Source organism: Parasteatoda tepidariorum, chromosome 11 (assembly GCF_982258835.1).
Source record: "Parasteatoda tepidariorum strain Cologne lab strain chromosome 11, Ptep-v5.0, whole genome shotgun sequence".
Taxonomy (NCBI): domain Eukaryota; kingdom Metazoa; phylum Arthropoda; class Arachnida; order Araneae; family Theridiidae; genus Parasteatoda; species Parasteatoda tepidariorum.
In genome coordinates, this window is record NC_141765.1 from 20,424,224 (window position 1) to 20,443,907 (window position 19,684).

Here is a 19,684-nt window from a genome sequence, read left to right on the forward strand (position 1 = left end):
TAGTTGATAAATATGATTCATAACAAAATTATGAAAAATATTGAAAATTTTTCGCTCTTGCGCAGTATAAAAGAACTACTTTAAATACTCATATCTTGCGTAATTCATTTCAAATTTCAGAAAAAAAAATAATTTTTTAATTATTTTTTATATGCTCACAAAATTTTGCTTATTTTTAGTGAATATTTTTGAAGTTACATCAAAAATACCTGAGACCAAAAACTTGTTTTTTTTTTCAATAGAAATGTCCGTATCTCCATAAATATTCTAGCTAGGTTTATGAAATTCTACGCAGTTATTGCAAATAATAATCAAAGTAGTCGCTAAAGTTACAAAATTATTGGTAGATTTTCTGCCAAACAGGTGTACAAAAATAATCGTTTATTTTTGTAATTTATTGTCTGTCCATGAAAGCTCTGAAAGTTTTAAACCTTATTGCTAAGTAGAAAAAATCGCATTTGCTAATTACATCTAAAGTAACAAAATGATCCTCTAAGTAATTCAGAAATTCAAAAAAATTTCAAGAACCTTCCATTATTGATAAGTGGTGTACATATATGTATTTTAAGATTTCGATGACTTCTTAACACATTTTGAAATTAAACAACAAAACCAAAACACTATTTTTATACCAATGTTTTTTTGTTGCTCTTGTTAATGTTGTTACTAATTAACTACTTGTTCAAACAAAATAAACTAATAATATTTATATTATTAGAAATAAAGTATTACCATGTCTAGCTACATTGCTTTTTGTCCCTTTTTATTTAACTAGTTGGGGTGCCTGGGATTTTTTTTTTTCGTCGTTATTTCTCAAGACACGGAGTAGTGCATGCGAAGACAAAACTCAGGCCAACTTTCAATCAATTTCTTTAAATTGTTTTATTTGTTACGAAATTTAGAAGCCTGACTCACGAAGATAAGTCGATACAAGTGGAAACTATGACTGGAAAGCTTTTTCTTACATTTTATGGATAAGACTTACAAATTAAAAACTTAAGTTCTGTGATTGAGTTTACTTTAAATGTGGTTTTTGTCTGGAGATAATTTTCTAATTTAAGAAATTTATCTTCGTTAAAAACTTTTGCAACAAACTAACTAAATTGATTTTCAACTAATCTTTTTCGAAAGTTCAGGCAAGCACAATCTAAATCAGTTTTTGGTGATACATAGGAATCTTCAGTAGATCACAAGTATAATTAGTTTGACCTTATTACGTCTTTGAAATTATGAAATCCTTATCAGTCTATGACAATCGAAGCCACTGACTTAATAGAGGTAAGTAGATGCAAATGATTGACGCAGTTATTCTTCTAGACAAAATCAACTCTTTGCTTCTCTCTAAACTTGTTAATTTTTTTGTAGTATCCACTTTGCTTAAGAGAATTTAAAAAAAAATATGCTTCAGAAGTCCTATATTTTTTTAGTATTTCCTATTCCTTAAAGTTTGCACATTTCAAAATACTTTCATTTGTCACCCATTTTCCAACGAAGACGAGAAATTTAAGCCACAGACTATATATATATATATATATATATATATATATATATATATATATATATATATATATATATATATATATATATATATATATATATATATATATATATAATATGGAAAAATTGTCACATTCACGTTTGTTTAAGAAACTTAAGCGTAATTTGCAGTTTTTCCTAAATAATGATGCTCCTTTTTTAAAATTTTTTTCAGTGTGGTTCGGTATAATTGTTCCTAATCTTCATGATGCAGAGTAATTTGGTGATCATCCAGCTAAAAATCCGCATGAAAAGTTCTATTCCCATCACTGTAACTACAAAATCTAATTATCTATCCTATATATACACAAATTAAGGCTGAATTTAAACAGAGAAATTTAAAATCAATTAAACAACCGTTTTTTTACCTATATGGGTTGTGTTCATATTGCGCACGAATTTTTGGCCAGATAAATTACTTTTAAATAAATATTTAATTGCATTTATTTCATGCTTAACAGTTAGAATTAGATAAGTTTTTAAATCCATGTAATTGCTAAAGTAGTAAATTCTTACAATGCGTTTTTACAATATTTTTCTCAGACTTATTTTTTCTTGTATATATATATATATATATATATATATATATATATATATATATATATATATATATATATATATATATATATATATATATATATATATATATATATATATATATATATATATATATATATATATATATATATATATATATATATATATATATAGTGTCATAATTGAATTTATGACCAAAATCTAAATTATGAAGCACGTCTGGTTCATTCGATGTAGCCAAAGTAGTACTGATAATGTATGTGGTAAAGGTCCCAGCGAATTTCACTGCTGATAGGATATCTAAAAAGACTTAAAATCAATTTTTCAAAAGGCCTAAAGATGATGGAAATATTAGCAGCCGTAGTGATTTTTTTTTCAAAATCAAGCAATATCTTACCGCTCCAGTTTCTTGGGAATATTTAATTAATAACGTCTGGTAAATTTTATCAAAATATCCTCTTCACAGGCTTTGCTTCAAGGTTTGATCCAGATTTCCTGTTTTTCTAGGTTAGACTCGAAATTACTATGCTATTGAGATAAGCATTGATTGCAGCAAACTCAGAAATAGGTTGTCGGATTTACGGATCTTACAAAATGAAATTAATGTTATGTGTAGAAACTGCTATTAAAAACATTATTCAAGAGAAGTATAGTTAATAAAAACCCAGAATATTTTTCTTTTTTTTCTTTCTTTTTTTGCATTTATTCGTTTAATTTACTTCAGTTTGAAAATATTGCGGCCCGAAAAATAAAAAGAAACGCTGTAGATTTTAAGAATTTATAATCTATAACAATCTAATTTTTATCGAAGCAAATCCCTTTTAACAGAATGATTTTTTTTTCGAACAAAAAACCTTATAACATTAATTCAAAATGAAAGAGTATCCTATAAAATGATAGTTACCAAGAGTAGTAAAAGGATCGCTATTGAACTATATAAGAAACCACGCTTAAAAGTAGTTACTGAAATAACTATAACCAGTTTTATTTCCAATATTCGCTTAACAATTGCGTCTGCTGAATAGTATCAACAGATGTAAACAAAATGCTTTGTTTACATCAGAAATCCCTATTCCCTTAACAAAACCTCTTAAAAACGAATCAGTTAAATTATTCCAATTTGTGGCCGCCAGAAGATGCTCTCTTTCTAACCAACGCCACCATGCGCTGGCTCACTGCGCTGGCCAACCCTCAAGTTTGAGAAAAGCGCGCCTATTCAAAGAGTCGCGCTCACATCGATCGGCCAGTGCGGGCCCTCTACTGGAAATTCTTTGGGAGACGCACGTCTGTCTTCTGTTCAGTTCCAGTTTAGTACGTCCAAGAGGCATCAGCCAAAACTTAAAGCTGCGGATATTTGGTCCAAGTCACCTATCTACGGTAAGTGGACTTTTTCTTTTCTCTTTTAAAGCCTCTTCCGTACTTCCGAGGATCTTTAATCACTCAACTGTGACTTTGTTCGGAAGGAACTCGGAGGATATTCTAGTTTTCTTTTCGAAATAGCCACAATTCGAATGTGAGTTAAACTTTGAGAAGTATCAAAAAGTTCTGTTGCGTATGGAGGGAAATTCGAAGCATGGCTTAGCACCGTAGAAGTTTGTGCGCGAACGGTGCAAATCATTGCGTTCAAAGTTTTTTGTCGGAGAGACAGTGAATTTGAAAGATATATTTTTACATTATAAGACTTTCTGTTTTAAAGGGTGATGCATAATTGGAGTTTTTCTTCTTTTCCCAATAAATATATGTTCTTCGTAGTGTCTTTGGCAATGGTATTGAAAAGGCAGACTACTGAAATAATTTAAGAAGACAATATAGTTCACAATGCATGACAATATTTTCATGAATAATTTAGCTGATATAAAACATTATCAAAAATATTATTTTAAAAATTTAAATTTAATTTTTTTAAAGTTAATAATGGCAACAGCACGTCATTATTTTTAAGCCTTAATAATGCATGTCACTAAAACGAAAGCTCATCATGCTTTTACCCTTTAGAATAATTTAATAACCTTTATAATAATAATAATAGAATTTAAATATAGGAATAAGTTAATAATAGGAATAATTTAAAATTTCATCATTAATAATTTAACTTAGATATAAATCATCACGGACACATACGAATAATATAAAAATGTAAATGTAATTTAAATGCATAGTTATGAGTTTATATATTATTTTTTAAAAGTGACTATTTATTACAGCACTTTATTATTTTAGGCATAATAAGCCTAATTAAATAGATTCTACACATTTTATTAGAATTTAGGATACATTTTAGAAATATTTTAATCACTGTTGTTTTTAGGATTTTCTAAAAATTTTGGTGACACATAAGAAATATGATATGTATCAGCTATACAACTTTATTGAAATATTTTTTAATATAAACTTACTAAATGATTATTATCTCTCAAAAACAAAAGAAAATAAGAAAAAGAAAAAAAATGACATAAACCTTGTTTTAAAAACATTTTAAGTTATCTTTGAATAGGTAGAAAATAATTGTGCAATGGCATCCACACATTATGATTTCCGCCAGATGACGTCACCAGTACATGTCGGTTTTTTGCTCAACTCCATCTATTTTGTTACGTAACTTTGGACTTAGTCAGTTGGTGTGATTCGTGATTGATGTGATAAAGTCGATTTTTAAAGTCTAACTCACTTCAGAAACATTTCTCTTCATGCAAACATGAAGTTTACTAAGCACATTATTAAGTATTTGATTGGACTCAAATTCGAATTCACAAGAACTGCTCATAACTAAATAACCACTTTTGCCATCAAAATTTTTTCTAATGGTGGAGAAATTATGAGCTATATTTAGGTTTTAAAATAAGGAATGATAGGTTTAAAAATAAAAGGAACGTATAGATTTTAAAGAAATAGGGTTGGAAGGTTATTAATTTGTTCCTAAAGACGTGGATATGGTGTTGTTCAATGGAAATCTTTTCATGTGTTAATATGATTCAATTCCCAATATCATTTTTACTTGAGAATATATGAGATCGTTAGATGAGGCATAATACATATCAATAGAAAAAAAATCAATCTTATTAAGTTTGTTGCATATGTTTAAATAACCTTGCGAGAAAAATGGAAAAAATGAATATTTATATTTTTAATCACATATTGCTCATTAAAAAGAAGTATTGTATTCATTACGTATAATTTTAAATGAATTTTAACGTATTAAATTGAGCAATGGCTATTTTACATTAATAAATACTTAGGTATTCATCTATTAAACAGTTTTCAAATCAAATTTAACTTCTTTTTTATGTCAATCGTACTAATCAGCACCAATTTTAACATTTAAAATATGTAAATAATGATCTATTAAATCGTCGCTTTGCACAACAGTGATTATGCGTCAATTACATCATTACCCAAAACTGAACCTAGAATCAAAACTACTTGGCTCTGTTTTCCATGCATGCATAATTTTGAAAACTATATCACTCTGACGATAGAGTCCAAAAGAAAATAATTATAAAACTAATTATAATTGAGATATAATTACTCTTTGATTCCCTTAAATAAAACTAAATGTAGTTTTAAAAATACAAATGTTTGGCCACAAAAATTTACACTCACAGCATCCTTTCTCGGTTACTGCATGTATTGTAGAAAAAATCTGTATCTAATTCTACTACTTTGCTGCATTAAATTTGATTGTATTGTTACTGCACTAAATTTAGTAAACATACTATGTTTACTAAGATCAATTGCAGAAACTTCAATAGAAAAGTTTATGGAATTCCAATTCCTAAGAGATATTCTAGAAATACAGAGCTTTTGCAGCGTAGTGGTATCACAAAAAAATAAGCGAAAGAGGAAACTTAAGCGGCCAATTTTCAAGATTTTCCGCTACATACACTATAAAACATATCACACTAATTTGTTTGAAATATAATTTGATACTGTTTTAATAAAGTAACAATTTATTAAGATGATTCTTTCTTTCTAACCTTACCAAATTCCAAGAGGTTTGGGGACGAAGGGGAGAAACTTCAAACATGATTTTAATCATCTTTATTTAGTTTACAGAACAAAACTGATAGTGAATATTTAATCATCTCGGTAGTATTCTATGAAACATATAAAATGCAAGACTATTACTTAATCAGAATTTACGAAAGTTATGTATTCAGAGCTAAGGAAATTCTGCAATCAGCAATTTTGAAAGATAGTACAGAACCTTCCTTTGAATTTCTCCCAACTGTCACCAGGAGATTTTTTTTTATATTTAAAGTGGTAGCAAATTTTATGCTTTGATATTTAATTCTTGGTTAAATAAAATTTAATTTCAAATTCTATTTACTACCACTACATGCAAATAATTTTAACAATTATATAAAAGTTAGAAACTAATTTTGTTTCAATTTTAACACTAGAAACATTGAATATTGCTGTATATCAAGAAAGACTAAAGAGGACACTTTAGCATTTCAGGCATTTTTTTACGATTCCGTCTTTTTAGTATTAAATGTTATAGAAATTGAAGTACTTTTTGTTGATATTTACCACTTCAATTCTTTTTTATCTTCCAGCTAAGTATTTATCTGCTTTAGACTTTTGATAAATATTTTGATTTTTTTGGTAATTTAAGTAAAGGGAATTTCTCAGTAGCATCTAGATCGATTATCTTCGATTAGAATAGTAATAAAAAATAAATTATTTAGTCACAGACAAATGTACAGTAATAAATCACTTAGCTAAAATCACTAACCACTTAATTTTATTGTTTTTAAATGAAAAACTCATAGAAGTTTTAAGAGGATATCAAAAACTATTTCACTTTATCTCTTGATGAGAAGCCTTTATTTTTTATCCTTTTTTAGAAAGTTAAAATGCTGTTAAATGATACTCGTTCATTAAAATTTTGAAGAACATGAAAACATCAAAAAATCGAAAATTATTCTAAAATTCAATTAGATTAATTTTCGCTAACATTCATTTTAAAAATTAATGTATTTTGATTGAAAGAAATCGGTGAACAAAAATATAATATATCAAAACGCAAAGAACAATATATTTTAGTTGAGAATAAAGGTTTTTAGAGAGAAAAAAAAACAGGAGAAAATAAAACTGTTCACAATTATTTTCACTTTGAACGTAACAATTACCTCCTACTGTAAAGCATAGAATTTGATATATATTAATTTGTACTATAATACATTGAAAACTTTTTTTTTCAATTTCTTTCAAAACTACGGAAAACTTATTTGTACTGATACATTCCATTTCTTAAATAAATCTCCTCAACAATTCTTTCTTCAATAAATATTTCTTTCACTTAGTTTTGAATGAGCAAATGAAAACTAAATGGATAGATTTTTTTTCGTAGTATAGCGTTCGATACCAAAGTTTTATTTTAGAACCGTTATAAATTATTTTATTTTAATTTTATAAAGCTATTTTACTGTTCTATGATGAAAGACTGTTAAATCTCTTCTTTTATTTTAAAAATAAGTTAAGCTACATAGAAGTAAATAAAAAAAAAATTTCGTAATTCCTTATCAGGATTTTAAAAAAAATAAAATGAGGGAAATAATTTTTTTAAATTTTAAGGAATCAGCCAAAATCAAGAAAGTTTTTTTCTTGATATTTTGTGAGTGCTTTAAATACTTATATTGAATACAGTTAATTTTGACATTAATTTAACAATGAATAATTTCATTAAAATATCAGTCTAAATGTTTACTCTGAAATGTCGAATAATAACTAGAATTAAAAAATACGTTGCGGGGAAAATTGAACTGCTTTTTATTAAAAATATGACTGAAATGACTGAAAAATGCTAAACTCTATAAGGAATAATTTAAATAAAGAATTTAAATTAACAGGTCAAAAATCTAAAATTTGCATAACTGAAAACCGAATATAATCTAATTCTGTTTTTCGCATGCTTAATAATGGCTTTGCGCATTTAGTAATTTATAAGTTTCATAACACAAATTAATTTGCATCAATTAATAAATAATTATATATAAATCACTAGATTTAATATTATTCGAACAATCATGATTGTTTTCGTAGCATATGCATTATATGTCGAATTTGTCACTTCATTAGATTGTGCTACTTTTTATAATTATTTTAGGATCATAAAATGCAAGATTCAACATTAATTTGAGAAAACTACGCTATAAAAAATTCCGGATCAAATTCCGGTACGTCGCACCTGCACTTTGGGTGCATCAGCTTTAAAATCAATTTTACCGTAAAATCTATTTTTTTCGTAAAATCTATTCTTATCGTAAAATATTATACCATGGATTTTATTGTACCATTTATTTAATTAGAGTGATTCAGTGATTTTGCGCTGATTTTTACTGCAAAATTTATAGTATAACAGATTTTTTGGACCGTATCATGGATCCGGTGAAATTGAATCTTAGGATAAAAAGTACCGGCAATATATATATATATATATATATATATATATATATATATATATATATATATATATATATATATATATATATATATATATATTCAAAATGAAGAATAAAAGAAAGAAAAATAATAGACAAATGAAGAAAAAAAAAGGGTGAAATTTTATTTAAAAAACCGGAAAAAAAATCCGGAAAACTATACTATATTGATAAGACCGCTAATATATATATATATATATATATATATAAATATAGAAAGATTGTATAAAGAATATATATGGAGCTCCCAATAAATTTAAAGAAAAACTTGGAAATATGCATATAAACTATATTTAATTTATATTTAATTAAGTTTATATATTTAAGCTTTATCTATATTTTGTTTAATATAAAGAATATTGTTAAAACACATCTAAAATAAAAAAACATATTTGTCATACTGCATAAATAATGAATTCTAATAAATTGTATTTACTACTATTATTTATTGTTTCATTTAAGATGTTTCCTTAAAAAATGGCTTAATAATATTGTATGAGAAGAAAAATCTGTTTTTATTCACTATGCTAAGCTCATAAACTTTCTAATACGTACAAATTAAATAGGCACAGAGCAGGCAATAAACATTTGTTTTGACAGCGAAAATGAATTACCGCACTTTTTGATTAAAAAATAATAAGTAAAGTTTTTCACAAGTTATTAATGGGGTAAATATAATGTATTAAAATAAACCTTTTTTATTTTTATTTCGACTTTTAGCTTGTAAGCACGGAATTTGTAAAGACCGCTAATAACTTCAAAAGCACGCAATTTCAAATTTTAAGTGGTCTCGCTTACATTAAAATCTTTTTCAGGCGTTCAAGAAAAGAACTACTATAGTGGAATATGTTGTAAAATGTTTTAATAGCATAATATTTTAAGTAAAATTATAATTTAAATTGGATGGTCGTATTAAGTTTAACTATACTAACTTTTGAACTTAAAGACTTCCTTATGTGGATAAATTGTATTAAACGATAAATATCTTATTTAGTAAGAAGTCAATAATTTAACAGTAGATAGAGCAAAACATTGCAAATATTTAAGCAAAATATTTTATATTTATTTAGTAGATAAGTTTCAATTTTGGCATATCTGCTCTAGGGTTTGTGTTCTTTTAATCATAGTAGCAGTTATAAGAATTTCTACTTATAAAAGCCTTTTACTTTTAAAAATTATACAAAAATCTCTGTAATGACAACCATTGACCCGGCTTTCTTTCTTAAACCAATTTTGACTAAAAACGTTTTTTTATGAAATAAATCAATAAAATTTTCCCTTTTTAAACTCATTTGTGTATCTTTTCGAAGTAAAAAAAAACAGAAGTTATGATAGTTTTTTTAAGAAAATACCCTTCTATTTTAGTTATTAAATTGGTATTTGTGTCCTTTTTGTCCTTCTCTCAAAGATAATTTACGTTTTTTTTTAACATTCTAAATGCAATAGTTAAAAATGCTTTATTTCAAATAAATTAAAACTCTACATGAATGTTTTCTATACATATGTGTAGGGAAAAGACAATGGACTAGATGATTAACTATTATTTTATATTTTACAACTAAATTGGAAAATAAGTGATTTCAATTAATGACCTTTGTTGAAAAATAAGTTTCGCAATTTGTTGATTATAAATCTAAATGTTGATATTATGCCTATGAAATATCTAAATAATAATATTTTATCCAATGCTTAGTTAAATCCCTAACGTTAGTTTTAATTAGCATTATGAAGCAAAAATATTGAAAAAAATATTAAATTTTATCATAGTTATATGATTTTGAAAAAAAAATTTATTTGAGGTCCTTTTTAACCAGTTTTCTTCCCCCATCAACTTTTCTTTAAAAAATATTTTCTGTATTTTCTTTTATTCATATTATGTATTAAAATATAATACACACATAAATCCAAATAAGAAATTGTCTAAATTAAAACTTTCTATATTTTGTTTCTGAGGATAATGTAGGTATTTTAATGTATACGAACTTTTAGAATATTTAGCAAAAATTAATCCAAAAACGCACAGAAACTGGGGGCAAAATTACTATTAAAGTGAGGAAAATACAAAAACGCTAACGAAATCTAGTAAATCCCTATCAGGGAACATGAAAATAAGAACATCAAAATCTATTTAAATTATCTGATGATACGTGTTGTTCTAAAAGAAAATATCCTTATTTAATTAGTTTCTGCCTTTTCGGCAATTAAACTGATTTTTGGGTTTTCATTCCAGTTTTTCAGCTACACTACTTTATTTTGCTATTGAGAAGGATGTTAGAAAATACATGCTAAGGGTGGTTCTTACGTAACACCATGTTTAATTTTTTTTGTTTCCATTATTACTTTTTTTTTAAAAATAAAGCACGAAAACTAAATATGAATAAAAATATAATTCGATTAATAGCAATTAAAATATCAGTAAGGAATTAATATAAAATGTTGCCTTTAAAAAAATCCTTCCCTAATACGGTGTTTGATAAATTTATTTCAAGCATCAAAAAAATATCCATCATTTTGTATCATTGATTTAAATAATTTGACCAATAAATGATGTATGCAAATTATTTCCCATTCAATTCATTTATTTTATCATGGTTATACATGCAGTCATTGATTGAAAAGCGTTTTAATGATATGTCGGCATGGTATGCTTCAAAAACTATTAACCATTAACTCAGTGTCAGACGTTTTCAGAAATAATTTCAGTGTTATCATTTATTTGAAAATGCATCTGCGATTAGAAAGAGGGCGATTATGTATTAATGCCATTTAATTTTTAGCTATTATGAGGTCACAAATAACTTATTTTTAAGTACTGATTTCATACAATCTTTTGGTTTACCTCGATTAAAAAATAATCAAATGCTATTTAATGTAAAATATCTACAATTTTTTTTTGCGTTTAGTCAAAATAACAGTGTTATGGGGTAGTGAGAGTGCTTTTTCAGCTAATATTTTTATTATTATCCACCAGCGTGCTTTATATTGGACAACATTTCGTACAATTTTATTACTTAAAGAATACTTTAAGATTTATTTCTGATTGTATACCTTTGAAAAACGATTGTTTACGTAAAACTTAAGGAATTTACTCGTAAGTTTACTTATTATGAGGTTGCAAATAACTCATTTTTAAGTATTAGTTTCACAGAATCCTTTTAGTTTACCCGGATAAAAAAATAACAAAATTCTATTTAATGTACAATGTTTACATTTTCTTTGCATTTAGTAGAAATTTCAGTATTATAGGTAATCGGAGTGTGTTTTGAGTTACTATTTTCACTTTTATCCACACGGCGTCCTGTATATTGGACAAAATTTGGTACAATTTTATCACTCAAGTAATACTTTAAGATTTATTTCTATGTGTATACCATTGCAAAATGATTATTTATGTAAAATATAATGAGATTTATCCTTCTGGTTCGGAGCATTAATTTACGATGAAAAGTTATAAAAAGTCGGAAATTCGGTAAACTTTTGGAACTAATTTTATAGTACATAAATATATTGTCATTTGAGTCAAATTGATTTGTTTCATAACCAAATTATCAAGAAATACACTATAAGAATACCCTACAATATGTAAAGATAAACGTTAAAATTTAAAATTAATATATTTTTTTTACGTTACAATTAAATTTAAATAAAAGAAGTACCTAAATTTTTTTTTTAATATTTTATGCATTTCTGAGTTTACACTCTTCTGAGCTACATACTTTTAAATAAAAATCATATTTTCAGCCAATATTTATACTTCAGGTTTCAGAAGGTTCAGTAGTTTCGAAAGAACTTACATTAATAACCTTTTATCTAATAATCGGTTAATCTAATAATCGGATTTTCAAATTCAAAGCAGCAAGTCCCGGTGGCTCAAGAGATCGAGCGTGATCCATATGAGGTGATCCACGTTTGAATCCGAGTGGTCGCTAGTTTATACGAATTCTGTTCCCTTTTTTTAGAATTACTTTGATCCAATAACAGTCTGACGTAAAATATCCTCAGTGGTAGGCAGATTATAGGTTAGAATCCCCTTGCCGTCGGGCTAACCATGGGAGGTTTTCATGGTTTTTCCCCCCTCCATGCCACGGAAATAGGGTCAGTTTCATCAAATTGTCATTAGCAAATGCTAGTTTGTCCCAATCCTTAATCCAGGAGTTCCCTTGTCTTCTGTTTGGAGTTCAAAATTACAAGGCTTCGAACTTGAAAATTGATAGCCGTAAACTCAGTATTGGGTCAGCTACTCAACGCCGATTGTAAAATAAAATAAAAGTCAAGGCTTTATGGTTTGAATGGGTTATGATAGTTTAAAATTAGTTTTACTAATTAAAAGAAAATCATCTTCTGCAACAATGAAATGTCTGTAAAGGGAGTCAAAGATGTTAAGGCTTCAGAATTCGGAAATCAATTAAACAATGGCAGCAATGTGTTCATCATTACGTAACAGTGACTTGCACTTCTCTGGCTAATATTAACTTCGGTCTGATACTGTATTAGCTACAAGGCTTTACCTGGGGTAGATTCCAGTTTGTCTTAATAGAAGTCAATTCCTTAATCACTGAGCAAGCACGGCTATTTCAGTCACTGTGTTTAGTCAACAGCGATCTACAGATTATCTATATCATATTTGCAACTACCATTGCTCGCATCCTTCACTCGGTATCTTTGAACTGAACTCAGAAAAGAAGCAAATATTCCGGATTAAGTGTTGGGACAAACTCGCCTTCCCAGAGGTGATTTTGAGCTGACCTAACCCGCATTTGCATTGCCCATGGAGTGAAGAATCCCGAAAACCTTACACGGTTAACCCGAAACTATGAAACTCTCACCCATAATTCATCAACCGCTCAACTACTTGGGAATCATTTTATGGCAGAACTGGGTTGATCCAAGTCGAGTGGTTTTCGTGAATATCTAAAAGCTGGAATGTATTTTTTTTACAATGATATGTTTATCTTTATAATTAATTAGCTCATTTTTTTCAAAATATTTTTCTGAAAACCACTGCCTTTATGAAAACCATTGTCCTTTTTAACAATGTGTTAAGAGCATAAATATCAGAATACATTCATTAATTCAGGAACTCAATCCACAGTTTTTTAAAAGCTTCTGTCAGTTTATCAAAAATTTTAGTAATCGATACTTGGCATTTTTTACGACAGAAAACACCTAAAATGCCAACGCAAAGATATCTTCTGACATAGCCTTTCAACGATTTTTAGATAAGTCAATTGGAAATAGTAAAGTAATCCTTCTTGTGTCATGCAAAATCAAATAATTAGTAAATTGGAAACAATTTCTATTCATATCTTAACATTTCGTAAAATTTCGAAATAAATTAAATTAAATTTGTGAAACTTGGTCACAACAGTTGAAAATTATATTTTTGCCTGAAAAGAGTATGAAAACTCAATTACTTAAGTTTTTTTAATATTGACATAAAAGTTAAAAAAAAAAATTGTTACAAATAACAAAAAAAATTGTCTAATATATTTGACATTTGCACTCCATATCTAAAAGAATCAAATACAAATGTAAAGAATAATTTTTTTTTAAAAATTAAATTATCTTTATCTCTTAAAATTTTATGCTGTGCAATTAAAACGTAATTTTTTTTCTCGGGCCGTTAGGTCTATATTTTATACCACGACAAATTAAAAAGAAAAGGTTTAGGTAAGCAATTTTCTAAACTAATTCAATATTCTATTACTACGTAAAATTGAATAATTCATCGAGTAAAGCAGATTAAATCTAAGGATTTTGAGGCTTTAAAAATAAATAAATAAAGCCCTGAGATTTTTGAGAAAAAAAATCAATGAAAATAAAATTAAATCAATGGAAAATCGATTAATTAAATAAAGTTCAGGAATCCTAAACATAATCATTTTATTTGCACGTGAAAATGAATATCATATCCTACACTGAATTTAAGGATTTTGAAGTTTTAAAAATAAATCCGATAGAAGTTTTTAAGATATCTAACTATTAATGAAACAAAATCAATGAAAATAAAATAAATCAATGAAAAAATGTGTTCAGTTTTAATATTTCCAAAAATAATTAATAATTTTATTCTTACGTAAAACTGAATATCCCCTCGAATAAAGTACACTGGTGTGCAAAACTTAAGCAACAAGTGCGTTTTTTGTCATAACTCTACAAGAAATCATCCGATTGACATGAAATTTGAATATGATGTACATTATTTTGTACTTAAACGACGATAAATCTGTGAAGAGGACGCGACTCCATTGATGAGGTGTCCAGGTTTCGTGTTCTCTGCACCACTCTGAACGGTGCCGCCGATGGCTAACTTTTAAAGGTATGCAGCGTTCAGGACGTCTAGCAAATAAGCCACCTTTGTGGAGGCGTCTGGCCACTGTAAATCTTGATACTTGTGCACAGTTGCTGAGATATGGCGCTCGCTGACTGAAAACGGTTTCTTTTCGCCTGGAGGACAATGTAACGGTCATCTCTTGGTGTTGTTTTCCTTGGACGGCCACCACCAACCTTCCGAACAGCTGTACCAGTAGTTTTAAAGGCATTCCAAGCACGAGAAACAACACTTTTGTTGATCCCGAACTCTTCGGAGACACTGGTCACTCTACGCCCCTTCTCAAGCTTCCCAATCATTCTTCCTCGGGTAAAGTCGTCTAAATGATTTCTTGAATACATGTTTCACAATACAAATCACTTGCACTTGCAGCAAATGTCTTTAACTACGGTGCTCCTCATCCTTTTATCACAGCTTTGACCTGCGCGCGCCGACCCACAAGGTTTACGCACACTTACATCACCTACGACGTTTTATTTCTAAAATTTGCATACAAATAATCTTTCTACTGAATTACGTGCATATTATACTGCAATTTCATGGCCATCTTATACTTTGTTGGAGAGCTGTGGCCGAAAAACCACTTATTGCTTAAGATTTGCACACCAGTGTAGATTAAATTTAATGATTTTGAAGTTTGAAAAGAAATCCATGAGAATTTGTTAAAGTATGTTAAAGTATTTGTAAAAAAGTCCATGAAATAAAATTCAATGCATGAAAAATCGACCAAAGAAATTTAAAAATAGTTTAGGTTAACAATTTCCTGAGCTTATTTATTAATTTATTCCAACGTAAAACTGAATATCCTACCGAAAAAACACATTAAAGTTAAGGATTTTAAAGTGTTAAAAATAAATCATTGGGTCGTTTTTAAAAAATGCAAATATCAAGGAAAAAAGTCAATGAAAATAAAATTAAATCAATGGAAAATGGATCAATGCAAAGAAGTTAGTTCAGATTAACAATTTCCAGAACTATTTCATCATTTCCTTCCGTCGTCAAACAGTTCCATCAAATAAAGCACATTAAAATTCAGAATATTTTAAAGTTTCAAAATTAAATCCATGAGACGTTAAAATATGTAACTATCAATGAAAATTTGAAATCAATGAAAAATCGAAAAGAAAAGCAGTTTAGGTTAACGATTTTCTAAACTTATTCGTTATTTTATTCCTACGTAAAACAGATTTTTCTATCGAATAAGGCACATTAAATTTAAGGATTTTGAAGTCTTAAAATAAATTCATGAGACGTTGTTAAAATATGTAACTATTCTTCTTACCCTGTCTCAAACTGTATGGTAGACTAGAAAGAAAGGGGTACAGAAAAATCTTTTCTTCCCACTTTCAGATATGACATCGGAAAAAGGAAGAAAAAAAATGCTTTTTTCGATAGTAGTTTCCGGCTATAATTTATGAAGGTACATTTCTTTTTCTTTCTTATTTCCTCAGAGGTGATAGACCCATCTACACAGAACTTCCTCTGCTCTTGAAACAGAACAAGTAGAACTACACTCTTCTCTACGTTTCAAGGTTTACGAGATTTCTACATCCGTTCCTTCCGTCTCCAAAATTCCTTTTTGGAATAATACTGCAGGAATGGATGTAGAACAAAAAAGAACTAAGCTTTGCAGTTCTTAGTAATATCAAAGTTATGATTCAAAAAAAATAAAATATTTCTAATATTTTATAAGCAGGGTCTAGAAATTACTCTAAAATATCTTCAATGATAAAACTAAATCTAAGCTTTTAAATATCTGTCGGCCTAATATAGAATAGGTAAAATCAATTTGATGAAATAAGAAAAATGCAAAATTTATAAAAGGATTTGGTTTACGAAATTTAGAATTTTTTTTTTAAATTTTTACATTTAGCGTAAGAAAGATTAATGAGTTTTATGATCGTGCTTTTTAAATTTTTTTAATTCTTCAAATTTAGTTTTGAAGATTTTTAAAAGGATTTTAATTCAAAAACAAACAATAAACTCAAATATTAGCATTCTAATAATAAAATTACATACCAACAGAAGTATTTAACATTTCACTCGATAAATCAAATGTCTATAAAGTTCAAACCATCAATCAAACCTTGTAATTTTTAACTACAGCGTAAAAATTATACGAACACCATCTTTAACTCTGTATATCACAGTAAATATGGTATTACGTTTAATATAATTTACTTATTTAACAGAGAATTAAGTTTTTTAGATTGCACACGATTTGCCCTGTCATTCGTAGCCATTTTTTTAATAATTTTGATAGCTGTATGTGATAACGTTATGCGATAAACAGATCGGTATCTTTTTTGCGTACAACTGCTTATTTCTACTGAGATCCAGACTCACTAAAAACAGCCAAGTCGCATCTTTGACCATATAGAGTGGACGCCTACCAGACAGAGAGGTATCGCTGTTCTACCAAACGCTTTGTAGGGTGAAAGTAGAGGGTTCGAATCCCTTGTGAAATACAGATTAATTTTGCAATATCCTACCTATACTTGTGAGTGACTAAATATAAATTCTACTATTCGCTAACTTGTGCTATATGTTCTTCAACTTGATAAGAGTTAGTAAATGAATCCCAAAGAGTGTTGTCCTGCCACCAAATGTGATAATAGCGGGTTTTACCCTCACCCTATCATTGAATGCATCTTTTTGATAGCTTTCCGAAGCTAGAGTTATTCATTCATTCATTTTTCATACATAAATCATAATGCTCAAACTGTTAATGATCTGGTATCAAGCAATACAGCAGCTTGACACGAAACTTGACATGAGACTAACTTGGCAAGTGATTATTAGCCGTTTAGTACTCCAGAATGTTTCTAGCTCGGAAAGCCATCAAAGAGATGCATTCAATGATAGGGTGACGGAAAACCCCGCTATTATCGCATTTAGTGGCAGGACAACTCTCTTTAGGAGTACTAAACGGCTAATAATCTCTTGTCAAGTTAGTCTCATATCAAGTTTCGTGGCAAGTTGCTGTATTACTTGATACCAGATCATTATCCGTTTGAGCACTATGATTTATGTATGAAAAATGAATAAGTACCATCAATTATCTATCAAAGTTCAGGTTGCTGAGAGGATGAGATCTCGAGCTGCGTTAAACCATATCGCAGGTTCGTAATCCCGAGTTTTAGCCATTAAATACAAAATAATACAAGCGCTTGATTAGCGTACAGTAGTTGCTCTACTTGAAAAGTCATTTCTTCCTCAATTACTCAATGGTTAAAAGGTAGAATGTCTGATTTCTTCCGTAACTTTAACCTTGACTATTTTAAAGGTAACAATGCACGTTTTTTGTTGTCTTTCTGAAGTTAGTCTTCTCTGCTTAGTTACACAAGGAATTATATGAAGTTTAAACACCCAATTTGTTTTAACTCTTGAATGAAATAGGAATAAGCGCAATCATTTATCTGATCAAATTCAAAATGGGGGGCCTCATTGGCCATGTGGTCTTACCGATACGCCAAGCACTTCGGAACGTGTGTGGAGGTAGCGGTTCGAATCCTGCCGTAAATTCAGAGCTCTAAGCCACCGTAAACTTATAGAGCGGTCAGTCGTGCGCATACAATAATAATTTACTTAAAAGTATATATTTTATAAAAGTATATAATATATATACAGTAAAGCCTCGTAACAACAATATTTTGGGGACCAAACTAATATATTGTTGTAGAGGTATATATTGACATATCGAGGGCCTACATACTTTGGGGACAGAAGAAGATTTTTTTTTCAATTTTAATGTTATATATGCATTAACCATAAATGTATTTATATATTATGCATAAAATTAACTTGCAGAATGTTAATTATGGCTAAATATTAGAAACAATAGTAATAAATTCAGATCGTAAACATAATGGAAAACCATTCTTATTGAAAATAATCTTATATTTTTGTTTGTTTATTCATTTTTTTGACTGTCAAGTTAGCCATCAAAGTATGCATTGGTTCCAAAGCACGAAAATGATTTTCGGTTGTGAATGGTGCTCCACCCATTCTCTACAGAAAAGATTCCCTTTCAGGTGCTAATGGGATGCTTGTGGTCATTTGGGACACATGATGAGCTTTTAACTTTAAGGAAATCAAATCAGATAGGAATGCTACGTCTGTGACTTCTTAAGAAACAAGGTAGACCATTCTAAGAATGGAAGTTCTTGGGGTGGTCAGCAGTGAGTCAAAAAAGATGGGAAAAATGATAAAAGAAGATTTTTTACATTATTTGAAAACCAATAATAAATTGAGAAAATAAGGTTGAAATTTGGAGAAAATAATCGTTTTACAGGGGTTAGTTGCATCAGAAAATTTCGTAATATTGAAAGGAGCATGACATTAATTCATATGCAAGTTCGTTGGGACCACAAAACATTATCGTAATAAAAGGAGTTATAGTTGTATTGGATATCATAGTAGCGAGAGTTTACTGTATATATTACATAAATAGAAATATAATAATCTATGATAAATGATACAGCTTTCAACAATATAAAATACGGAAAACTATTGGTTGGAATAACTGATACAATTTTAATAGAGAAACGCTTTAATATTTCTCGAATCGTTTCATTTATTTTTAAGTTAACTCTTATGTATGTATACTGAACTGTCATTGTCTGGCAAGTAAGGGTGGCATGTACGCAGTGCGGACCACATTGCCGCAATCATGCCGTTGGTCTATGTAATTGTGAAGCCTTATCCTCCACGACACCCATGGCATGCAACGGAACGTTTTATTTTGTTAATATATTATGTAGGAACTTAGAATTTTATATCTATTACATATAATATATATAGTATATGACAAAACCTCCAGGAGAGACCATCTTGA

General features: G+C 28.4%; 1 protein-coding gene across 4 annotated transcripts in view; it reads left to right on the top strand.

The window, feature by feature from the left end:
* Positions 1 to 3,281: 3,281 nt before the first annotated feature.
* LOC107442210 (cell adhesion molecule 2) overlaps positions 3,282 to 19,684 on the top strand; it is a 284,713-nt gene continuing 268,310 nt past the window's right edge. For 2 of the 4 annotated variants that reach the window (XM_016055718.4, XM_071187557.2), the window contains exon 1: positions 3,311 to 3,450. The gene's annotated coding sequence lies outside the window, so the exon portion shown is untranslated. Of the gene's footprint in view, positions 3,451 to 19,684 lie in introns of all 4 variants that reach the window. The other 2 variants (XM_016055710.4, XM_016055726.4) reach the window with 2 other exon arrangements.